At 37.9% G+C, this 26,926-nt stretch overlaps 1 pseudogene; it reads left to right on the forward strand.

The window, feature by feature from the left end:
• Window positions 1-9,923: 9,923 nt before the first annotated feature.
• LOC110561739 (large ribosomal subunit protein eL32-like) lies at window positions 9,924-10,351 on the forward strand (annotated as a pseudogene).
• Window positions 10,352-26,926: the final 16,575 nt, after the last annotated feature.

Below are 26,926 nucleotides of genomic sequence, written 5' to 3' on the forward strand. Positions count from 1 at the left end.
AGATAAACAAACAAACAATCAACCCTGCTTCCATGGTGAAATATAAAGCATTATTCTGCATATGTGAACCAGATTCACTAACCAGCCTGCCTGTCTTCTGTTGCACTTATAGGAGATGATTTGTTTATCACAGAGAAATATGAGAACTGCATAAATTTTCTCCCTTTTACACATTGTTCCTCTTTCTGAAAATTTCTTCTCTGTCTTGTCCAGTTGGTAGATTACTATTACTTCTTTATGGCTATTTGAACTTTCAGTTGGTGAAGATGTAACATAACATCACCCAGAGCAGAACTCCCTTACCCTGAGTACAGTATTAGAAAAGCTTCCATGCATAAAACAGCCATCAATTATCCTGTTCTTGGCCTTCAGTGTTCTGGGCTCGTGATAAACATTTTCTGGAATGCATCTTCCATGGACAGTATTTCATTCCTTATTTTATCTATATCTCTTTTACTTAGAATGTTTTCATCATTGTTTTTCTATGAATGCAAGATAGAGAACTTTTGACTTTAAAATCAGTGGGTGATATTACATTTATTTATTTATTTTTATTTCCTGAACTATGTTTCTTTAACTGTTATTTTTTTTTCTTTTCTTACCACAGTGACATCCCCCATTCTTTACCCTCCCAATCATCTCCATATAAGATCAAATGACAACACCTATTCCTTAACTGCAAAAACAAAACAAAACAAAACAAAAACCCTTTCCTCTTAGCAGAATTATAACTGTTTCTATGCAGAGTAATCTCCTGAGAAGGAAGACATTGTGAACTGCTAATCTGAACTTTGATCTTCAAATAGTTATGTGCTCCAGACATACTTTTTTTTTTAAATGAAAAAAATAAACTTGGAAAACTGTAGTCTAGATGTGTTTCAGAGCTTCATGAAAAGCTTCATAAACATAGTTAATTTTCAGGGAACTTTTATGTCAGTTTTTCTTAACTTTCTCAACTATTATTTTTTTTCACAGTAGAAATGCAATAATGTATACTAGTAGTAGAAAATAATGACCTTTGTGATTGTACTTGAACAGCTGTTATTATCAGATTCTTTTATTGGCCCAGACAATTATGTATGTAATTAAGAAACAATGGGATATTTTTGCTTTCTTCTATGCAGTTATAGAAGTCTAGGCCGTATCAGACTGAGTAGCACTCAGGATGAAGGAAGGCCACCTCTGAATATATAGTATGACAGATTTTTCTGGGGAGATGTAGAACACACATCTATACCTACATACATATCTTCAACACACACACACTTATGTAACCACAGAGAAGGTGTCTACAAATAACCCAAAGTAATCCTACACCAATCTCTGATTTGGTGAACCAATGAGTTTTTATTGGAGTTACTAACAGGAATATGGGTAAATGTTACTTGCAAGAAACAGGAGTAGCCCAGAGATAGCTGGATCACTAGAAATCTCACCTGAAAGTGGATGAAAGCTCCTGAAAGTTGTTGACATGGAACTTCTGATATAGTTTATAAGAGGCCCCACGGTCCAAACATCTCTTTCTGTCTTTAGTTTGGCTGAACACAGCCTCTAAGCCCAGCAACTCTTTTTTTTTATGCAACAGAAAAGGACCCACAATAATCTGCTTGAGAAATACTCCTGATGGTATAGACTGACGATCCTTAAGCTTGAGATGTCTGACCAATGGGAGGAGATAGGAATTCCTTCATCAGAAAATAAAGAGAGCCTGTTTCATTAGATATTAATATGGGTACTCCAGCTTTCCCATGGCTCAGTCTCCAAGGAGCAGGGGAAGTCTCTAGCATGAACTCAGTGGCAGGCTCTCTGATCACCTCCCTCTAGGGGTGCAGCCTTGCCAAGGCACAGAGGAAGAGAATAGAACGAGTCCACATGAGACCTGATAGGCTAGGGTCAGGTAGAAGGGGAGGAGGACCTCCCCTATCAGTGGACTTGGAGAGGGGCATGGGAGGAGATGAGGGAGGGAGGAAGGGATAGGGAGGGATGAGGGAGGGGCTACAGCTGTCACAAAGTAAATAAACTGTAATTAATAAAAAAATAAAAAAGAAAATAAAGAAAGGGAACAGAAACACAAGCTGAACTCTAACACAAACTATTTTTCTTGGTTCAGTTGTGGAAGACTTAGGTTTGGAGGAGAAAATAAAAGACCAGAATTTAGGTGACATCAACAGTTAGAGTAACTTTATTTAATGGCAGAGCAGTGGTATCTTCATATCTGACTCCACAATGATCAGAGCAACAAACACATAAACACAAGGAATCTGGCAAACAGATTCCATGCTTTAAACTGAGGTAGGGGTGGGGTGGGGAGGTTGTGGCTGAGTATAGGGAAGGGCATTTGTGTTGAGCAGAATGGGGGAAGTTAGCTTTTTTTCTTAATAAGTTATTTTCTGGATTTGCTTTCCCTTTTGCTGGTGTCAGGGGTCAGCTTCCCTTCTGCAATTCTCAAATCGCTGTTTTCCTGAAACTTAAATCTCAGCTTTGGAGCCTTTTGATAAGAGGTCAGGGATAGGTGATAGGGGGGTCTTTTATACTTAGCTTCTATTATATTAAAAAGTTGACATAGATAAATCTTAATATTGGATTTTATAGTTGTATGGTTGACGGCATCTTTTGAATATTTTGTTTCTCTATAAAATTGCTATAAATAGATATGAAAATTCTCCCTTTCATGAATGGCAGAATGAATCTCAAGGAATATTAAAAATATTATGTGTGAATCTTGTTGCTATAATTTCCTATAATTTGGCTTCTTCATGTTCTTAATTTTCCAAAGGTCAAGTCTTTGAGATATTGAAGTTGTTAAGAGTGAAAACATCATGCTAATTACTTTTTTCACAGTACTGTTTTTGAAATGTGCACTAATTTTTTTTTTTTTTAGTATGCAGCCTATATTTTAAATAAAGCAAATGAAAATAATGGCAATACTTTATGCCTTTTACAGATTGGGAGAGAAGTGTCCTCCATAAGCTCATGTATTTGAACAGTTTGTCCCCACCAGGTGTTGTGTTTTTATGGATCCTTTCGGGTGTGTAGCCTTGTTAGAGGAAGTGTTTTATTGGGGGGAAGGGCTTTGTAGCAGTGGTTCTCAGCCTTTTTAATGTCGCAGCCCTTTAATACAGTTCCGCATGTTGCTGTGATCCCCAACCATATTTTTTTTTTTGCTAATTCCTAATTATAATTCTGCTATTGTTATGAATCACAATGTAAATATCTGATGTGCAGGATATCTGATATGTAATCCCCAGTGAGGTATCAACCCATAAGATGAGAACTACTTGCTTGTAGCCTCATCTCATTCCATTGCTTTTGCTTTCTACGGACTGGGTACTGACTACATATCAGCAAACTCCCTGCACCTGCCTCCACTTCATTCCATGTTATGCATCTCTGCAAATATGAACTCTGCCACAATGGAACTGACAACCTAAACAAACTTTAATCCTTGAGTTGCCTTGGGTTATACTCACCCTCTATCACATTCAAGACATATAAATCTATAGTAATTTAAAAATGTATTTGTACACAGCTATAAAAAATGACAAATGGAATATCATATGAAAACTAGCAACACAAAAATATATACCGACTTAACATTACAAACTGTTTCTTTAAATGTAACAGGGGAAATGATAATGTTATTTGAGGACCAAATAAACATACATTTGAGAGAAACAACCAATCATGCCTTGTACTTCAGAATATATTCAGAAGTTAAATCCACATTAAAATAGATATCAATATGTCAAAATAAATCTGTAATAAAACATAACTTTGGAGTAGACAACTTTTAACTGCCAAGAAAGCAACAATCATTAACACATTAAAATGGGTTTATGCAAAGATGAGAGTGTATGATTAAAAGTGACTGCATGTAAATGTTGTTTTTATTTCTTAAATGAGTAGATGAGATGAGAGCCATACCCAAGCTTTATCAATACACAGCTTTGACTAAGCTTGGAGTGTTTCTATCTAACTATCCCTAGGCCTAGGCCTAGAATGGAAGCTTCTAGCCTCCATAAACCTAATATTCTGAAAGCTCAGACCTCAAAGGCTCCGACTCTTAGCCTCCATCTGCTCCCCCAGACCTAGAATGTTTCAACCTCTGAGACTTGCTGCTGAATAAGCTCACCCTCTCTAGCTCATTTTTAACTCTGGGTTGATGCTTCACCTCAGCTGTTCTGGCTCAAACTCTTCTCCAAGCTGACTTATTCAAAACTGGCTTCTCTCTGCTTCTCACTGAATTTCTCTGCTTGGAAAAACTGAGATATTTGTTATTAACTTCTCCCAAATAATTGATATAAGCTATTTACCAACCTTCATGAATTATCCATAGTGAGGTCATTTTGGCTTGGGATAGAACACTATAATTTCAGCTGGGTCTGTTCTGGCTAATTGACAAAGTCTTATTCTATCACAATCAATTCAAAAACGTGTTCAATGTAACTTTTTAGTGTTTTACTGTTTATTTGCTAAGAAGATCCATTCTAAAATATTGTCTTATCTCTGCACAATGAGTTCAGTAGGGGAAGGAATAGAAGGCAAGACAACTAAATGCAATCAAGATTGGGATCTAGGCAGTCCACATGTGCATCCTGCAGTTTTTGGTTATCTCAGTAAAGTCTTTCTCTACTTCAGTTGTTAATTGTCTAGGGCTGTGTAAGTACGAATCACTTTTGAAAAGCTGAAACAAGTTACTCTAATCTCGAGTAGTTAATCCAAAGACAGACCATATTCGGTTAATATCTACAATAGTTTTTGAAAGTCATTAAGAGTATGTACTGTGCCAATGAGCTCAAGGCTCTTCCCCACTTTTTCTTCTAACAGGTTTAGTGTGTCAGGTTTTCCGTTGAGGTCATTAATCCACTTAGACTTTAGTTTTGTGCAGGGTGATAAGTATGGATCTATTTGCATTTTTCTACATGTAGGCATCCAGTTAGACCAGCACCATTTGTTGAAGATGTTATCTTTTTTTTCCATTGTATGGTTTTGGCATCTTTGTCAAAAATAAGGTGTCTGTAAGTGTGTGGTTTTATTTGTGGGTCTTCTATTCAATTCCATTGATCCACAAGCCTATTTCTATGCCAGTACCATGCAGTTTTTATTACTGTTGCTCTATAGTACAGCTACAGCTACAGATCAGGGATGGAGTTACCTCCAGAAGATCTTTTATTGTAAAGGATTGTTTTAACAATTCTGGGTTTCTTGTTATTCTATATGAAGTTGAGAATTTTTCTTTCAAGGTCTGCCTTGAAAGAAACAACTTCTGGAACAGAATACCAACCACACAGGTTCTAAGATCAACAATGAATAAATGGGACTTCATGAAACTGAAAAGTTTCTGTAAAACAAAGGACACTGTTGTCAGAACAAAACGACAGCCTACCGATTGAGAAAGAATCTTCACCAACCTAATATTCAGAATATATAAAGAACTCAAGAAGTTAAAAAGCAACAAATCAAGTAATCCAATTAAAAATGGAGTACAGAGATAAACAGAGAATTCTCAATAGAGGAATATTGAATGGCAGAGAAACACTTATATCCTTACTCATTAGGGAAAGGTAAATCAAAATGATCATGAGATTTCACCTTACACCCATGATCATGCATAAAATCAAAAACTCAAGTGACAACGTGTGCTGGAGAAGATGTGGAGAAAGGAGACCCCTCCTCCAATGCTAATGGGAATGTAATCTTTACAACCACTTTGGAAATCAATTTGTTGCTTTCTCAGACAATTAGGAATAGTGCTACCTCAAGATCTAGCTATACCAATCCTAGGCATATATCCAAAAGATGCTCAAGTATACAACAAGGTCATTTGCTCATCCATGTTCTTAGCAGCTTTATTTGTAATAGCCAGAATCTAGAAACAACCCAGATGTTCCTCAATTGAGGAATGGATACAGAAATTGTGATACATTTACACAGTGGAGTAGCACTCAGCAGTTAAAAACAAGGAAATTGTGAAATTTGCAGGCAAATGGTGAGAAGTAGAAAAGATCATTCTGAGTGAGGTATCCCAGAAGCAGGAAGACACACAGGGTATATACTCACTTATAAGTGGATATTGGACTATAATATAGAATAATCATACTAAAATCTGTACACCTAAAGCAAGAAGGAGGACCCTGGTTAAGATGCTCAATCTTCATTCAGAAAGGCAAATGGATAGAAATTTGAAGAAGGTGAAAATAAGGAACAAGACAGGAGCCTACCACAGAGGACCTCTGAAAGACTCTACCCAGCAGGATATCAAAGCAGATGATGAGACTCATAGCCAAACTTTGGGCAGAGAGCAAGGAATCTTATGACAGAAGGGGGAGATAGAAAGACCTGGAGGGACAGGAGCTCACAAGGAAAACACAGAACCAAAAAATCTTTGCATAGGGGTCTTTTCTGAAACTGATATTCTAATCAGTCTCATGTGAGACTGATTAGACAAGACAGGATATCATCCATAAAATGATTAAATTATGGACTGGAAAAATTATTTACAAATTATTTTTAATGGCTGTTGTACAAAATATTAACAAAGAATTGGACCATTTAACAGTCCTTGAGGAAGAACTTTCCAATGCTGTCTTCTCACACACTGAGCAAAGTTATAAGTAGTTATTGTAAGAACAAATTTTTTTCTATCTTGCTTTTGTAGGGGAATAGTAAAGAAGCTGTCTTTTAAGTCAATTATCATTATAGGTCATGCTCTTGGTACTCTAGAAGGTAAGGGTGTCCATTCCTGTCTGTAATGGATTCATATGTTGGATCAGTTTATTTATTTACAGCTTGGTGGTCAGTCAACATCCTTCAATTTCCAGATTTATTTTAATGACAAATACAGGAGAATTTCAAGGATTTGTAGGTACTCTACATGTTGAGCTTCCAGCTGCTCTTGAACAATCTGTTCAAGTGCTTGTACTTTTTTTTTTTTTAATTCAAGGGCCATTGCTCTATTCACACAGGCTTCTCAGTCAATAACTTCAAAAGTAGGGCTGTTGGCCTTATTTTATCTAGTGGAGCTGTTCTTCCCTTGACTGATATACTACTGAAAGACCAAAGAATTAAAAATTAGTTTTGAATTAAAGTTTAAAGCATAAGCCTGAACAGAGGCCAGATAGGTGGAGACATGTCCAGCCACCTGTGGGAAGCAATCAGCCTTACTGTATTCCTTTCCAGCCCACTAGAGATACAGTTGCTAGGAAACTGGCCCAGATCGCCCCTCTCCCCTAGGCCAGGCAGGAATTTCCCTGCTTTAGTGGCACTGAGAGGGACTGAAATCTTTAAATTAACCACCTACCCTGAGCATGAGTGTCTTGGCCCTCAACCACTGTGATCCTGAGGGTGTAAGCCCAAGCTATATCTTGTAATAAAAAGATATTCATGTGTTTTGCAATGGACTTGACTTCTGGTGTTCTCTTGGGGGTCTCACCATCTAGGCATAACACTACTTGTGGCTAAGTCCACAACAGTGTTGCCTTCCGTAACATGCATTAGGTCTCCAATACCGAGTTTGGATGAGGTATTCCATTGCTGACAGAAAAAAGCATGGCTTGTGTTGTTTGTTGCCAGCATACAAGCCAACATCCTTAGGAAGTTTCCCTTATTTACAGGATTATCTTCAGGGAGTTTCCCATCAGTACAAGTCACCTTGCATATGTTTTGCTGATCTGCATTCATTAGTCCAATGCCTACCCTTACCACATGTTATTATTAAACAATGAAAATTTCCAGCCATTCTATTTTACCAATAAAGACTCGGGAAACAGATGCTAGGGTGAAAACCTCATAGCTCATAAAGGCAGAAAAAGCACACAGCTGAACTTCCTTCTCAGCTCACATTCAAATATAAAAAGCCCAAAAGGCTCATTAGCTCAGCTGACAGCCCAGGAAGAAAGGCCAAAAAGCCCAAGGCCAAAGGCTTGCTATCTCAAATTTCAAAATTGTCCAAAAGCCAGAGAGCTAAAGCTCTTTCTACTTCTATTTGCTATATTAAATACTCCTCAGCTCAAAGTCCCTCCTACTCTTTAATCCCTGTCAGATGGTTTCTTGCTCTGCCTCTTGATCGAAGGTCAACTTTATTAAATCCTATGTACAGAAAACTCTTGAATTGAAGATGTATGCTAGGGCTGGCTGAACTACACCATAATCACCTGTTTACAATAAACAAAAAGTTTTTGGATTAAAGGTGTGTGCTAGTGCTCAACCACACCAAAAAAGAAGCAGGGTTTTCCATTTCACAATTTGGGGGCTCACAATGGCATCAAATATCCTGCTACAACCATACCTACAAACCCTGAAAGCCTCAGGTCTTCTAGAGAAGTCCCTAGGAATGCTTTGTCTACAGTCCCTTTTCAAATGACCTTGTTTCCCAGTTAAAACAGTGAAATTTTGATATCTAGGATTACCTGCCATTACTTGTCAAATACATAATCATTAGGATCAATATCAATAGTAGCTGTAATCCATTCATTCATGGGTGTTGATCTACCTTTTAAAAGTCTAAGAACTTTTTTTTTTACATTCTGTATTTGCATTTCAAAAGCTAAAGTTTCCATTAATACCTGTCTTGTATCTGGATCTGATATTGCCTTGTCCACAGTGGACATTAATTAATGTATGAAATTAGTAAAAGTATCTCTAAGGCTTTGCATAATTTCTGTGAATAACATAGATTATTTTCCCTTGTTCCTCCACCTTATCACTGGATCTTAAAGATACTCAAGTTCATTGTATAGTAAGAGAGCCATCAAATTGCATATGCTTTCTTACATCAGCAAATTGACATTCACCTAACAATTGATCTTTTACAGTATTAACCCACTGAGACTGACAGGACCAGGTCTGATTCCTCACCCCCCCCCCAAAAAAAAAAAAGTCATCAGTGTCAGGAACTAGGCCATAAGTCACCAATTCCAGGAATAAGAAAACCATAAAATTCTCTACCCAAGGAATAGTCTGGAAGTAACCACAAGAATGGGAAGGTATCTTATCTCAGGGTAGGGCATCTGTGCTGGGCAACCCACTGACCTGACTTTCCTGAGGTCTATAGATAGCTGGCTCAATGTTAGTTATGTTAGTTAGCCAATCACTTGTAACAAGCTTGCCAATCACTTGTAACAAGCTTGCTCTTGCTGAATGTCAGCCAATCAGGTAACTGCTAAGGTGGACATTCCAATAAAAACCCTGCCTTGCAGCTGCTTGGGGTTCTCTTCTCTGATCCACTGCCTTGGTTACAGTGGAGAGACATAGTAAGCCTGAATAAAGTTCTTTGCTCTTGCATACATGGCACAGCTCCTGGTGGTCTTTGGGGACACTAAGATCTGGGTATAACCGAGTCCTACTACAATTTTCCATTATTGCAGCTTCTTCCATGTCAACAATTGAAATTGAAAACCAGCTTCTAGTATAGCTGCTGCTAATTTCTTTCAGTCTTGGGAAATAACTCTGTTTTGGATAGCCTTGTTATTTAACATCTGTCTCACAGAGTATGAGCACACTACAGAGTCTTTAAAATATTTAAGATTTTGTATTTTAACAGATTCCAGGCTTGTTGTTTATTTTGTTAATTTTCGCAATTATGTGGCCTTTGGTTCCAGGTAGCTGGGAATGCTAGTGATCACCTTTCCTCAATTTCATTAAGAATTGGCACTGTAAGTTCAATGGGTTGTCTGTCTTGATCCTTAATTTCATTAGGTGCTATAGGTTTACATTTAGGTTCTTCCTGTTCTCTTACTTGTTTTGTCTCTCCTCTCTCAAGCCTCTGTATTATCATAGCTAATTCTTCTTGTTGTACAAGTAATTTTGTTGTAGTACACTTTTTCAAACATTTTGTTGTAGTTATTTTTCAACTTTTTCTGAGAAAAATAAATATAAAGATTGTAATTGAAAATAAGGAGAGGCCTTCTTCCTCAGTACTACCTATGAGGTGGCTGCCATCTCTTTTGCAGCATCATGGCTGCCCTCTAGTGAAGCCCAAGATTGTCAAAAAAAGGACCAAGAAGTTCATAAGGCACCAGTCAGACAGATAGGTCAAAACTAAGCAAAACTGGTGAAAACCCAGAGGTATTGACAACAGGGTTCAGAAAAGATTCAAGGGCCAGATCCTGATGCCCAACATCAACTATGGGAGCAACAAGAAAACCAAGCACACGCTGCCTAGCGACTTCCAGAAGTTTCCAGTCCACAATGTCAAGAAGCTGAAAGAGCTGCTGATGTGCAAATCTTACTGTGTTGAGATTGCTCACAATTTTTCCTCCAAAAACCAAAAAGCCATTATAAAAACAGCAGCATGCTGGCCACCAGAGTCGTCAATCCTAATGCCAGGCTACTCAGCAAAGAAAACAAGTAAATGGCTTGTGTGCCTGTTTTATTTGTCTTTAAAATAAAACCACAAAGACTGCAACACACACACACACACACACACACACGTATGGAGAGGTTTACTCCATTTCATGTAAAACTGCAATAAGTACTGCTATGGCTTATTCAAGTAATGTTTCTACAGCTTTAGCCCTTGGTAGGTACCCTTGGTCTTAAGGACTATGAAATGGATTTTATAATTTTTTTTTTTAATGTAAAGAAACTTTGTCTATATAATTAAAATTGTCTTTTGGGGTGGCTTAATGTTATTCGCTGTCTCAGAGGCTCCTGCATCATTCCTTGTTCTGGGCTTGAGGCTCCTCTGTCTTTTTAATCATCCTGCCAAACTCAAAGAACTGATGTTTCTTCTGGAGACAATCCCAGGTAAATTTCTTTTCTGTGTCTTTTTGTCAAATGTCTACTACCCTCTGTGACATTCTGTCTGATGTCCTCTGCTTTCTATGACATTAGTAGACGTTCTTTTTCTCCAATCATATTGGATGCCAGATGTTAATGTGGTTTTTATTACCTCAGATGAGGACATGAGGTGGGAGTCATGCCCAGGCTTTTTTATTTCTGGTCTATCTATCCCTAGGCCTAGCCATGGAAGTTTCTAGCTTCTGTACAGTCTAATCTGTAATGCTGAACCTTGAAGGCTTCATCTTCCAGCCTTCCCCTGCTAACCTAGACCTAGAATATTTTCAGCCTTTGAGACTTACTGCTGAATAAGTTCACTCTTCCTAGCTCTTTCTGAGCTCTGGTTGGCTGGTCCACTTTAGCCATTCCGGTTCACAACTCCGCTCCAAGCTGACCAATTCAATCTGGCTTCTCAGTGAATTGAGCTGCTTGGAAAAACCGCCTCTGAACCCCACAAACTGGACTGCACTGAGTGCACAAATTGAGTGGAACACATCAGATCTGCATGAACTCAACTGCATTCAAGTGAACACTGAACTCGAGGCAACTCTCTCTCCCTGCACTGCTCTGAAGTAGCCTGTCTCTCCTGGATGTTCTTGTTAGAGTTGAACCTATCCTATGTGTGACTCATTCTGTCAAATATTTCTCTGATTCATCACTTTGTCTGCCCCTCAACTAGAAGTCATTTTTTTAGGATTAAAGGTGTGTACTAAAGGTATACCAGCCAGAGGGATTAAAGGTGTGTATTAAGGGCAAGTGTATGCACCAGGCAGACCACAAGGACCTAGGCCTTTGGCTTTGATCCCTTGCCAGAGTGGCTGTGTTATTGGATTAAAATTCCTCTACACTTATTAGTATAGATTATAACCCAGTGAACAAACACACATATTTGTAAGCACAAATACATACTCACTATTTTACATAGTTAAAATATCTAAACTATATTAGGCAATATATTAAGCACAGTATAACTAAATGATATAAAACACCTCCTATCTTGGGAAATTAAGTAATCAAAATAAAAGTTCTATTAACTTGAAAAAATATTGTCAATAAAAAAGGCAGAGAATGGAGGAAAGAAGAAAGCTGCACAAAGAAAAGATGGCTGGTTGTGGTATGCTATTCAATCTGAAGTAGTAGTGTTATAATGCATTCCATTGGAAGTTAAAAGACATCTTTGTCTAATGGAAGAAACACATTGAGCCACAACAACCCTGTATATTGAAGCACCTCAGCCGAGGACATTTTCTGCCACAGGAGGTTGGACTATCTGCTCAAACTACATGCAGACCCTTAAAGAAGCTTTGTGAATAGTTAAGATACAGATTTAATTTCTTTTACATGTATCAATGAGCAGGGACTGAGCAGGGAAAGAATAACCTAATTAAAGACTTATAGCCACTTTAACTGTGGGGTCAAGACTATCATGTAAAGGAAAGATGTCTGCATTAAAAGGCTTTTATCTAATTTAATGTGACAAATTCTGAAAGCCCAACAATGTTTATGGCAACAGAGATACAAAGAAATACTGTCATGCAGACTGGATAAGATTTGCTGATGGACTGATTTTGGAGATGTGGTCTTTTGCTAGGAGAAATGTGAAGAATTAAGAATTATTTCTAACTGTTTCTCCAACCAAGGACCATGTATGGATATAACCTAGAACCTTTACTCGGACAAAGCTCGTAGTAGCTCAATAACCAATTGGTTTCCCATAGTAAGGAGAACAGGGACTATCTGACAGGAACTCAATGGTAGGCACTTTGACTCCCCACCCCCCAAGGGAGGAGCAGTTCTGCTAGGCCAGAGGAGGACTTCACAGCCAGCCCTGAAGATACCTGATAAAACAGGGCCAGACGAAAGGGGAGGAGTTCCTCCCCAATCCATGGACTTGGAAAGGACCAGGGAGAAGCTGAGGGAGGGAGGGTGGGATTGGGAGGGAATAAGGGAGTGGGATACAGCTGGGATACAGAGTTAATAAAATGTAACTAATAATAATAAACAATAAATAAAATAAAAAAATATTTCTAGATTTCTGACTTTGTGACTTAATTGCATTTTCTTTAATTTACATAAAGAAAATGTAATGACAACTGGCATTGTAAAAGTAGAGCCCAAGTTAAATGTGATTAATAATTAAAGTTGTTATATATAGATAATTGAGTTTAATGTTCCATAAATCAATTGAAACCTTGAAGTCTGGATATAAGATATACCTCAGGGAATTGTTAGATATAGGTATTATATAAAAAAAGCTTGAAAAAATATAAATTGACATAAAGAGAGGCTGTAAGAGAAAACATCACCTTCAGCCCTGAGAGTCAAACTTTCTGATGTTTATTGCCTCAAAAAGAGTTAGAAGAGAAACACTGAAAGAAGCATAAGAAAAATTTTGTTTTGTTCTAAATATGAGGGACAGAAGTTTCCCAAGAAGGATATCCAAGCTGGGACTTTTGCTGAATGGAGACTTAAAATAATAGTTAATAAAGTTCATTGCATTTTGCTGAGGTCTTTGACAAATACATTTTCAAGGGGTGTCTTTGGGGTAAAGTAATGTGCAAAGTATTTCATTTCCATAATGTTCCAGATATGGTATGTTTCAGATTAGAGGTCTGGATGGGCTGTGATTAAAACAACTTAAATATGGATGAGAGAGTTAATGATTAGTTCGATATATTGCTGAGTGGCACATAAGTAATGCATTGTGATAAAATAAAAGAAAAAAAGAGCTCATCAGTTTGAAGAAGAGTAAAGAGAGGTATGTGGGAGGGCTTGGAGGGAGGAAAGGGAAGAGAAAAATACTGTAATTAAATTATGATCTTGAAACATAAATGAATAAAAATTATATTCCACAAAGATGTGCTGTGATTAAAAAGAAAATTTTAAAAAACTTTGAGGGCTGAAGTGATGATTAAGTGGTTAAAAGCACAGACTGTTCTTGCAAAAGACCTGTGTTCTTTTCTTGGCATCTTCATCGGACATTTTACCAGTACCTCCGGACTGGGGAGTTTGCAGGCACCTCTGCTAACACACTCACATGCATGCATGCTCGCAAGCACATGCATGTACAAGTGGGTGTGCATGAGTGCACACACACACACACACACAAACACATGCACACAATTATAACAGGACAATTAAACTTTTTAAGAAGTACCTTAAGAGATAAATAAGCATAAAGTTATTTTTTCTGCTAGACGATTTTGTGTCAATCAGGGGCTACATTATTAGAGAAAAGTTACCGTCTCTTTCCTGGAATCTATAAATTGACAATGTCCTTTGGCATGTGGCAGTACTTCATACCCTACTCTATGCTGGGATTTGGTCAGCTTGGGCTTGTAAAGCCTCAAAAATATAAAATATCTTGGGATAACTCTATCCAAGAAAGGGAAAGACACATGACAATAATCTTTAGACACTGACGAAATAAGTTGAAGAAGATTTTAGAAAAATGAAAAGATCTCCCATGTTCTTTGGATTAATACAATAAAAATCGCCATCTTACCAAAAGCTGTCAATAGGTTCAGTGTAGACTCTACCAAAATCCCAACATATTTCTTCAAAGATCATGAAAGTACAATTTTCAGCTTCATATTGAAACACACACACACACACACAAACACCAAACAAACAAACAAAAACAACACAGTGAAAACATTCCTGAAAAAAAAAAATGCTGGTGTTATCACCATTCAGATTCAAGTTGTACAACAACGTATAGGAATAAAAACAGAATTGTACTGGCACAAAAAACCAACAAATTTTTAAACAAATTTGAATTGAAGAAACAGGCATAAATCCACAGGTATATGGACACCTGATTTTGTAGAAAGAAACCAAAAATACGCAAAAAATATTACAGTGTCTTCAACAAATGGTGCTGGTCAAACTGGATGGCTTCTTGTTTAAGGCTCCAAATAGATCCATGCTGCATAAAACTTAACTCCAGGTTTAATAAAGACATCGACCTAAAATCAGATACACTGAACCTAGTAAAAGAGAAAGTAGGGTTACCTCACTCAAGATGATCTTTTCTAGTTCCCACCATTTGCCTGCAAATTTCATGATTTCCTTGCTTTGAATTGCTGGGTAGTGTTCTGTTGCGCAAATGTAACACAATTTCTGTATCCATTCTTCCACCGAGGGACAAAGGACAAACGTGATAGACATTTGAAGCAGCAGAAGACAGGGACCAGCACAGGAGCCTACCACAGAGGGCCTCAAAAAAACTCTACAGATCGAGGTATCAAAGCACAGACTGAGACTCATAGCCTAACTTTGGGAAGAGGGCATAGGATTTTATGAAAGAAGGGAAGATAGAAAGACCTGGAGGGGACAGGAGCTCCAAAAGGAGACCAACAGAGCCAAAACAACAACAACAACAACAACAACAAAAACAGAACAAAAAATAAAAACAAACAAAAAAACCTGAGCCCTGGGAGGCTTACAGAGATTGATACCCTAACCAAGGACAACACATAGAGAGAAACTAAAATGCTGGCTCAGATGTAGCTCATAGACTCAGTCTCCAAGTGGGTGCCCTAGAAAGGATCGCAGGAGCTGTCTCAGGCATGAACTTAGTGACAAGCACTCTGATCACCTCTCCCTGGGGAGTACAGCCTTGCAGGCCACAAAAGAAGACAATGCAATAAGTCCTGATGAAACCTGATAGGCTAGGTTAAATAGTAGGAGAGGAGGACTTTCCCTATCAGTGGACTGGTGGGGGGGGGCATAAGGGGAGAAGAAGAAAGGAAGATGGGATGAGGGAGGGTGGGATTGGGAGGAGATGAGGGTGGAGGCCACAGCCAGGATACAAATTGAATAAATTGTAATAAATTATAAAAACAAAAGAGAAAATAGGGAATAGCCTTGAACCTATTGTCATAGGAAATGACTTTCTGAACAGACCACCATTAGCACAGATCAACAATTAATAAGTAGAATCTCTTGAAACTCAAAATTTTCTGTTTAAAAAGGATACCAGCATTCAGACAAACTGGCAGACTGCAGAAAGGAGATTTTTGCCAATAATATATCTTATAGAGGACTTATATCCAAAATATATGAAGAACATAAAAAACTGAATATCGAGGAAAAAGTACCTAATTTAAAAATGGCATACAGATCTAAACAGAGAATTCCAAAAAAGGAGATTCAAATGGCTTAGAAACAAACTATTTCAAAATCCTTACTCACCAGAGTAATGCAAATCACAACTACTTTGATATTTCATTTTTACAAAACCTGTCAGAATGTTAAGGTTAATAACTAAAAAGTGGAAACATTCATCCTTTGCTTGTGGGAGTGCAAATTTATACAGCCAGCATGGAAATCAATATGGCAGTTCGTCAGGGTAAATGGGGTAAATGGGAATCTAACTCAAGTTCAAACTATACCCATCTAGGGCATATACCCAAAGGATCCCTCTTCCTACCACAGAAACACTTGCTCCATCATTTTATGGCTTCTCTATTCATCATAGTCAGAATTTGGAAACATCCTAGAAATTTCTCAATAAATAAATAGATATAGAAAATAGGGTATATTTGTATAAGGAGTATTACTCATCCATTTAAAAAAATAATAAAGTTCAGAGGTAAATGTAAGGAACTAGAAGATAAATCACCCTGAGTGAGGTAACCCAAAAAGATAACTGTGGTATGTATTCACTTACTTGTGGATATTAGCTGTTGAGTCAACGAGAGCCAAGCTATAATCCATAGGAACATAATGATTAGGTGACTAGTGGGAGGGGGGAGATCTTCCAGGAAAGGGAGATACAATAGATATTTATGGATTGACAGAGTTAATGGGAATCAAGTGAGGATGGGAAGGGATGAGAGGAACAAGGGAGGAAATACAAAAAGAATGCTAAAATTAAGGGCCACTTGATAGGTAGTACAAAAACCCAATTCAGAAAAGCTTCCTAAAAACACACATATACTTAAATAATCTAAATGGAATCTCCAAATAATGGGGGATGCAGAGCCCTAACTGGATGTTTCTTTTCACCCTATGAAGCTTCCAGTACTGGGGATAGGTTACAGCTATTTGAGTTGTTGGCCAAAGGCATCCCATGGGAACACCGCAACAGCACAAGCTATTGTCAAAACATAGGATGCTCTTCACAAACTGACAGCAAGATCACTTTGCTGAAGACACTTATAAAACTCAATGAACATGGAGAAGTTGAGTGCGGACATACTATGGTTTCTATTGCTGTGAAGAGACACCATGATCATGGCAACTCTTATGAAAGAAAACATTTAATTGGAGCTGGCTTACAGTTTCAGAGATTTAGTTCATTATCACCATGGAGATAAGCATGGTGTTGTGCAGGCAGCTGTGGAGCTGGAGAAGGAGATGAGAGTTCTACATCTGGATCCATAAGGCAGCAGGAAATGAAGCCGCGAGGTCTTTGGGCCTAGCTTGATCGTCTGAAACCTCAAACCACCAGTAAAATCTTTCTTTAACAAGGCCACATATACTCCAATGAGGCCACACCTTGTAACAGTGCCACTCCCTATGGATCTATGGGGGTCATTTTCTTTCAAACCACCACAGCATCTACCTAGAACCTTCACCCTTATGTACTAGTGTTCATGGTACTGGAAGATACTCTGCTAGCTACCATAGGAGAAAGATAAACACCAACGCAGGTACAACCTTTTCAATCTGCAATAGTGTCCTGCTAGAGGATATGCTAGTGCAATAGCAGAACAAAGCTTTTGGCATTAACAGTAACCTATTATTATCAGCTTTGGCTTATGACACATTCCATGAGGTGGAACTGATACTCATTGGTGCTTTTGGGCCAAGAACCAGAAATTAGGAAACTCACATAAAAATATTACTGTTTTCTTAGGGAACATAGCATTAAAAGAACTTTTAAATTTTTATATATATTTATTTATTTTTATTATTAGTTACTTTTTATTAACTCTGTTCCCAGCTGTATCCAGCTCCCTCATTCCCTCCCAAACCATCCCTCCCTCCCTCATCTCCTCCCTGCCCCTTTCCAAGTCTACTGATTGGGGAGGACCTTCTCCCCTTTCATCTAACCCTGATTTATCAGGTATCTTCAGGACTGGCGGCAAAGTCTTCCTCTGTGGCCTAGCAGGACTGCTCCCTCCTCTCATGGAGGGTGGGGAGGTCAAAGAGCCTGCCATTGAGTTCCTGTCAGAAATAGTCCTGTTCCCCTTACTATGGGAAAGCAATTGGTTACTGAGCTACCACAGGCTTCATCCAAGCAGAGGTTTTAGGTTATATCCATACATGGGCCTTGGTGGAATGTCAGTCTCAGAAAAGACCCCTGTGCCCAGATATATTTGGTCCTTGTGGAGCTCCTATCCTTTCCATGTCATACAAACTCCCCCTTCTTTCATGTGATTCCCTGCACTCTGCTGAAGGTTTGGTTATGAGTCTTAGTATCTACTTTGATACACTGCTAGGTAGTGTCTTTCACGGGCCCTCTGTGGTAGGCTCCTGTCCTGTTACTTGTTTTCTCCTCTGTCCAATGCATATCCCATTTGTCTTTCTAAGTGAGAATTGATCATCTTACCCCGAGTCCTCTTTCTTGTTTATCTTCTTTAGGTGTATAGATTTCATTATGTTTATCATATCTTATAGAACTATATGAGTGAGTATATACTATGTATGTCTTTCTTCTTCTGGGATACCTCACTCAGAATGATCTTTTCTAGATTCCACCATTTGCCTGCAAATTTCATGATTTCCTCCTTTTTGATTGCTGAGTAGTATTTCAGTGTGTAAAAATACCACAGTTTCTGTATCCATTCCTCCATTGAGGGACATCTGGGTTGTTTCCAGGTTCTGGCTATTACAAATAAAGCTGCTACAAACACGGTTGAGCAAATGTCCTTGTTGTGTACTTGAGCCTCTTTTGGATATATTCCTAGGAGTGGTATAGCTGGATCTTGAGGAAGTACTATTCCTAATTGTCTTAGAAAGTGCCAGACTGATTTCCAAAGTGGTTGTACTAGATTACATTCTTACCAGCAATGGAGGAGGGTTCCCCTTTCTCCACAACCTCTCCAGCATGTGAATAACTTGAGTTATTCATCTTAGCCATTCTGATGGGTGTAAGGTGAAATTTCAGGGTCGTTTTGATTTGCATCTCCCTGATGTCTAAGGATGTTGAGCATCTCTTTAAGTGTTTCTCTGCCATTCTATATTCCTCTACAGAGAATTCTGTTTAGCTCTGTACTCCATTTTTTAGTTGGGTTACTTGATTTATTGTTTTTTAACTTCTTTAGTTCTTTATATATGCTGGATATCAGCCCTCTGTCAGATATGGCATTGGTGAAGATTTTTTCCCATTCTGTAGGCTGTCGTTTTGTTCTGACGACAGTGTGATTTGCTTTACAGAAGCTTTTCAGTTTCATGAGGTCCCATGTATTGATTGTTGCTCTTAGAGCCTGTGCTGTTGGTGTTCTGTTCAGGAAGTAGTCTCCTGTGCCAATGAGTTCTAGGCTCTTCCCCACTTTTTCTTCTAACCGACTATTTTATTAATTACACTTTGTATCCCACCTATATCTCCCTCTCTCTTCCCCTCCCAATCCCACCCTCCTTCCAGCTTATCAACCCATGCCCCTCTCCTAGTCCACTGATAGGAGAGGTCCTCCTGCCATTCCTTCTAATCCTAGTCTATCGGGTCTCATCAGGAGTGCTGCATTTTCTTCCTCTGTGGCCTGGTAAGGCTGCATCCCCCTGAGGCGGGAGGTGATCAAGAGCAGTCCAATTAGTTCATGTCAGACAAAGTCCCTGTTCCCATCACGAGGGAACCCACTTGGACACTGAACTGCCATGGGCTACATCTGTCAGGGGATCTAGGATATCTCCATAAATGGTCTTTGTTTGGAGTATCAGTCTCAGAAATGGCTCAGCAGTTAAAGTCTAGGCTCACAACCATAAATATAAAATGACTGTTAATGACATCCTAATCACTCTTTTGTGAGGCTGGGCAATGTGGTGCTTTATAACATTCTGTTATACTCATTGATCAGTGCTTTGCTCAGACATCATCATAGAAGCTTCCTCCTGCAGCAGTTGAGAAGAAAGATGGAGATGCTTACAGCCAAACAATATGCAGAGAGTGGGAGCCCTCATAACACTCAATCTCAAATGGGATGTCTCCATCAACTATCTCCCCAAATAGCTCTGGGAACCCTTTGGAAGAGGGAGAAGGAAGAGTGTAAGAGCCAGCAAAAGATATGGAAGAAACCAAATACATAAGTCCTTCCAAACACAACAGGACCAATGCATATATGAGAGACTGTCAATGTGTGTAGAGTTTGCAAAGATATGCACCAGACAGATGCATCATCTCTATCCCAGGAACTATCTCTAAATGATAACCGCCTGCAAAGGAACATTTAGTTTTCTCCAAAGGAATCTCACTGGGGAAACAAATTTCTCTTAAGGGTAAATTTCATGGGCAGCACTCAATAGCTTACAGAAACCAAGCTCAAGTGAATCTCTGGAGGTTCCTTATAACAATGGTGTATCTCTGCTCTTTTTCTTAAAAAAAAAAAAAAAAGAACTTATCCTTTATCGTTTTTAATTCTTGGTTTTAGTTTCATATTTTTCATCTTCTTTAATCCTACGAATCCTTTGTGTATATGCTATCACTTCTGGTTTTGTGTCATTATGGGATTCCTGAGTGTGCAGTGTGCAAATAATTGGCTCTCTGCATGTATATCTATTTTTGTTTGTTTTCTTGGACTCCTTTTCTTCTGTTTGTTTTATTCCATTCAGATTTCCTTGGATTTGTTTCATTTTTCTTTAGTTGATTATTACCCCTTGGAAGGGCCTTAGGTCTTTAAAAAGAAGCAGAAAAGTAGTAGGTACAGATGTGAGTAGAGGACTGGAAAAAATAAAGAGGAGACACCGTAAGCCAGATATATTATATAAAATAAATACACATATATTTTCAACAAAAATTTAAGAAAACTGATTAATTAATTAAGAAAAGTAGGGAAAGACAGCAGACTACTTGGGAAACAAATTATTCCACCTTCCTCAATGTAGAAATTCTACCAATAATAACAAAATTATAACCATGTTGATTTAGCAGAAGGAAACAGAGAAAATAGTATTTTCATCTCATCTAAAGAATTGCTGCGTGCTTCTAATGCCACTTTTTTTTGAGGTTGTGGCAGTGTGGTTTTTTTTTTTTTTTTTTTGTAACCAATATAATATTTTGATTCTAATTAAAGACACAGAAATTTGAAGATTCACACATTTCTATAAGACAAAAATAGAGAAGGATTAACAAAATTAACAAAACCTAGTCAGAATTTACTACCCACAGACACTGGTATGACTCTATTTAGGTACACGTTTTCAAAATAAGGTCCCTCCATGCGTCCTTGTGTCAGCAAACTGAGTGCACCAAGGAGATTTGAATCTTTTGGCAGAGGCTGACCCTTCTTGCTGCAGTGACTAGGTACGTGAAGCAACAATTGACGTGGGACCCTTACAGATTTAGAGAAAAAAATAAATAAACATTTACAGTGTCAAACACAATAGAAAAAACATTGCAGTTACCACAAGCACAAGCGGAGACCTTCTTCAATGAGGTAAGGAGACTGCAGAGAAGGGGAGATAGAACTCAGGGTAGATGAACAGTTAGAACATGATATTCCATCCCTGGGGGGTTCCGAAGAGGCTGGACATATGTAAGAAACCACAGTATAAAACCACGGCACGGTGTGGCCAGGGTAGAACTTAGCTTAAATGTTTCCTGGTCCACAGTCATTAATTAAGAACTTATTAACATTTTATCTTCTTACTGTTTTTCTGCTTCCTAGTTCCAGAAGAGCTAGAGTCTGATATTTCAGGCATTAAATTAGAAAATTTATAATGATATCTTTAAGGTGCATACAATTTGAGAAAAATTTTTAGCATCTTTTAGTTGTATTTTTTGAGGACATGATAATATAAAATTATAGTGACCAAATAAAGATAATATAAAAAAATGTAAGAATAGTACTGATTCTCTGTAGTTCATGAAAGTATAGCATATCAATTGATCTTTGTATCTATGTACTGTTTTGTTTTTGTTTGCTTATTTTCCATTTTATTTTAGGTACCTAATCCATTTTTCCAAAATTTCCTAATATGAAGATGGCTAGTAAAGTCAGGCAGTCTTTTATTCTGCTGGTACTGTGTCAGTATTCACTGCTGGCAGTACTAAGACTCAAAATGTCACCCTTCGCACTAGGAATCAGGTTTCAGGAAGAAAATGTTAAACATAGCATTATTACATAAAATCAAACAAGAAAATAAAGCTGTAAACTTTGGGTTACGACTTTGCCCTTCGGTTGGCTTCCTTGTGGGAATTTATTGAAGCCTTTTAACTTCATATAAAAAGCCTTATGCCAGTTAAAGATAGTATAGAAGGAAAGAGCCTCTTCTATGTATACATTCCATTACATCATTGTGGGTTTTCACTTCCTAAATGGACCCTCTAACTTCCGAAGAAAATTCTTTGAGGTCTTAAGCTTTATTTGTTCTCAGAAAGAAAGAAAAAAAAAAGATATAGATGAGTAATTAAAACCATTTTGAAAAATTAGTAATTATTTATTTTCTTACTGTTAATGTGTAATTGGAATATATTTATTAAATTAAATAAATTGTTATGATGTAAAAGTTTTAAGTTTACAGTGAAAACTAACTAAAGTGAGTATTTAATCAATAGTATTTTTTTCAATTACAGGAGGAAGTGCTAACTAAAATAAAGCTGATAAAACATTATAATCCATTTCAAGCATGATTATGCAATTATTTGCAAACTTTGTTCACATTTATAGTTAGATAATCTTTATTATATTTGTATGTTTGTGTATGAAGGAGTGCACAACTGTGTTTGTGCACATGCCATCATACATATCTGAAGGTCTGAGGACAACCATCTGTAATGCGATCTCTCCTTCTACCTTCAGTTGCAGGGACCAAACTCAGGTCATCAGCTCTTGCAACCAGTGCCTTTAGCTACTAAGCCATCCTGTTGGCCCTTGCTTCTAGATTTTGATATAGGGTGCTTTAAATCCTAGGTCTTTGTGCAAAGCAAAGTGCTTAGGTTACAGGATCATTAGTAAGTGCACATGAAGGAGATGATTATACGTGACACATGCATAAAAAACAACTTAGATCTGTCCATGAGTACTACAGAGAGGGTGTTTTTGGAAACTGCACACCCATGTTTCTTACAGACTGCAACATCCTGAGGACAAAGGAATACTGGAGTCTTATTGACCAACCTATACCGCCTAGCTCCTCTCTGAAAACTCACTAAAAAACAGCACTCGGCGCACACAAAACCCCACAAGGTCAAAACAAATTGAAGAGAGTGGAAACAGATGATTCTTCCTTTGTTGATTTATAACGCAATGCCTGCAGGGGGCATGGCTGACAAGAAAGAGAAGAGCCTCACACCTCCTGAGAACGTAAATTATTAAAGAAGCCAAAGTAAAATTGAGAGTTGAAATCAGGAGATTGTGTAAGTTTGTGTTTACCTGTTGCCTCCTGGCTCACTTCCTTACAACCAATTCAACCTCTGACCCAGAAATGCTGTCTTCCAGAAAGACTCAGTACTTGAACTACAAGAAGAAAATAGGTTCAGACTTGGGAATATAAATAAATTCAAGTGGAATGTGGAGCCCATTTCCCTTCCTACTGTTTTTCTGAGAATGCAGGCAGCTATTTAGTGTGTCTTGAGGAAACAAGAAATGATCAGATTCACGTGAGAGTCACTACAGCTCAACCTGCAGTAGGAGCCTCAATCAAATACTTTCCCTAGAGATGCCACCAGATTCAGTGGTCTCTTGGAAACCTAGTGAGCCAGGGAGAATTTGCAAGGTAAATCAACTAAGAAGCAAGATTAAAACAAAACAAAATAAAAAACGAAAACCAACCAACCAACCAAACAAACAAACAAAAACCCTTAAGGAACAGGACACTGACAAAAAGAACCCAGTGCTACTGAACAAGTTGAATCAAGGCAGGTTATCACATGACGATAAAAGAAAGCATAGCTTTCTGATTATAGAGTAAAAGGTTAGAAAGAAAACAAGGCTTTTATGAAATAGAAGTTATTTGCTGAGTTAAAAATAATTAATAGTAATAAGTTATTAATGAGTCAACTACATTTTCATCATGGGCTCTAGAAAGTACAGTCAATGTATCTTCTTTGACACAGTCTACACATGAATATCAGTCATTTCCTTTCTTTTTGGAGTGTTAAAATTTTATTTCCCATCATAATTCCATATTAAAGACTTTTGATGTTTCTAAACACTGAAGTTAATTAAAATTATGGCTCTTTATTATAGAAAAGTCAGTAATTCCCATTTTTTATATAAATACCTATACAGATAAGGCACTGCTTCATTGTGGCTTAGGAGTGCAAGCTGCTACCAAACAAAGACAATAAAAAACAACAAGCTAAAATGATACGCTCAGGATGCGAGGCTAAGCACTGCACTCAGAGTCAGCAGCTTTCGACCCAGAGAAGAGCATGTCTGATTGCATGCGGGTTGATGCCCCAGGTCTCGCCTCTGAGAAAAAGGTATCGGACGGGTCTGATGCTCTTTGGGTGGATGACACCTAAATGAACATCAGTACAAATCCCAATTTATTTCTAATATCAGAGATCAGACCTCTACTCTTTCCTGATGCGTCTAAAACAAAAAGGGGAAACTGTAGAGAGCTGCGGAATGCTATGCCTTAAAGATGGAGCTGGTTTCCACCTTCCACCTTCCCGTTGGTGAGTGCTCTCTGTCACGAACAATTCCACATTTGGCTAAGGCTGAGGATCTGGCTTGCTTCCATGTATGTGGACCTATCTGCATTGCACACGTGGCACGCCTGGGTTGGCTACCCAGAGGCTATTTAAGCTGTGGGCTGGCTTTCCCCAGGGTCAGATGATTGTTCAAGGTTCCTGAATAAACTGCATTGAAAAAAAAAAAAAAAAAAAAACAACAAGAAAGTTAATGATGTCCCTCTGTGCCCTCCTATGCACAGGAATTAATATAAAAGAGACAAAATATTTTCACATTTTCAAATATCTTAATTGCTAGAGGATCATAAAGAGATAATGTGATAAGCAAGTCATTTTAATATTAGGAGAGTAGAACAAACACCTATGCATTTCTCTAGAGTGTCCTCAAATGCTTTGGAATTGTTATCTGTTTATATGATTTTCTTCATGAGTGGCTTTATTACAAAAAAATTAGTTTCTTTGAAATCTTTTTCTTATGTGTAGTTTCAAATGAATTTCTATGAGAGGATACTTTACATTGTTATTTAAGAAAGTTGATTATTCCCATTTTCAATACTTTCCTTTGAAAATTCACTCTCAACTTCAACTTTAAGAATATTGACTGGCTTTGTTGCTCTCCTTGTGGAGAACCTGTCCCCTCCAGGTCTTTCTATCTCCCCTTTCTTCCATCAGATTCCAGCACTCTGCCCAAAGTTTGGCTATGAGTCTCAGCAACGCCTTTGATACTCTGATTGGTAGAGCCTTTCAGAGGGTCCCTGTGGTAGGCTCCTAAACAAGGGTCCACTGGGGCCTGCAGAGATCAATACTCCAACAAAGGATCATGCATGGAGAGGACCTAGAGCCCCTGCATAAATGTAGCTCATGGGTTGCTCAGTTTTTAAGTGGGTTCTCTACTAAGGGGAGCAGGGACTGTCTCTGACATGAACTCAGTGGCTGGCTTTTTGATCACCCCCCCCCCCCCGAGGGGAGCATCCTTACCAGGCCAGAGGAAAATGATGCAGCCAGCCATGATTAGACTTGATAGACTATGGTCAGATAGAAGGGGAGGAGATCCTCCCCTATCAATAGACTAGGGGAAGGGCATAGAAGAAGAATAGGGAGGAAGGGTGGGGTGGGAGGAGATGGGGGTGCATGGCCAGGATACAAAGTGACTAAATTGTAATAACTAATAATAAAAATGTAAAAAGAATATGGACTGATAATTGCTTATATTTCTATCCTTTTAGTTTTTGTTCTTTTTTGGGCTATTTTGACTGTATTATAGGCAGCAAATGACTCACAGATGTACAATACTGCCTATCAGCACACTGTTAATTTACATAGAGTATACATCAATGCTGTAACTGTACTTTGACATTGCCTTGAAAATCAGTGAAAATGAAAACTTAGTTGAGAAAATGATGTTGGGTTGCATGTTTTAATTTATTTGTCTTAGAAACTTTGACTAACTATATTCAACTCTAAGGTGACAGATGCTTAAAATAGAATCTTTCTCCTAGATTTAGTCTAACTCTTAATTGTAGTGCCATTCATACAATGTCTTTAATCAGAGCCATATCTTAGGTTTATACAAATGTGCTCTAAACATGCAGGTTTAACCTCCACTGATTTCAAGGACTGTGTCATTATCCCATTTTCCAGGGTGAGGTGATTTCTAATTACTGCACCCACTGATGTTTAATTTCATGTAATAAGCCAGGCCTAATAGATGAATGGTGCTGTGTATTTTCCAGTGCTAAATCATTTGAATAGAATGATGGAAAAGCATCCAACTCAGTGTCAAAGGTGAATTTCTCATAATAAGAGATGTATTTACCTTGGGCTTACCAACAGTTTTGGCTACAGCAACAAACAAGCAAAAGGACAAACAAAACGCCAAAGCCTTGTTTGTCTTCTTAAGTATATTAAAAGATAAAGTAGGACAAAATGAAAACAGCTCTGAATTCGAGTGTATATAAAGGCTTAATAGTAGTTTTCCTTGTTAGAGTCAAGGGCATCTTCTCATCCACTAGCATATTTTGACAGACATTAAAGCAGACTTTTGTTATTGATAATAAAAATACATAAAGTATTTAAAAAGTAGGCCAAGATGAAAATTACAACCATTTGATAAATTTTGGAAAATTTATTCAAAATGTCAAAATGTCTAAATTCATTGCTCAATATAAGGCTATTTAATGAATGAGTACTGTGTGTAAACTATCCACTGTTTTCATAATTTACGTTTTTAATAGTGCCGAAGCTATTTAATGAGAAGAGAAAAGGGATCAGAAGCCGTGCTTTCATGAAGATATTTTTTTCAAGTCTCTCTATTCAAATTTCAAGGTTTTAAATATGAGTTGT

The sequence above is a fragment of the Meriones unguiculatus genome, chromosome 10 (assembly GCF_030254825.1).
Source record: "Meriones unguiculatus strain TT.TT164.6M chromosome 10, Bangor_MerUng_6.1, whole genome shotgun sequence".
NCBI lineage: Eukaryota > Metazoa > Chordata > Mammalia > Rodentia > Muridae > Meriones > Meriones unguiculatus.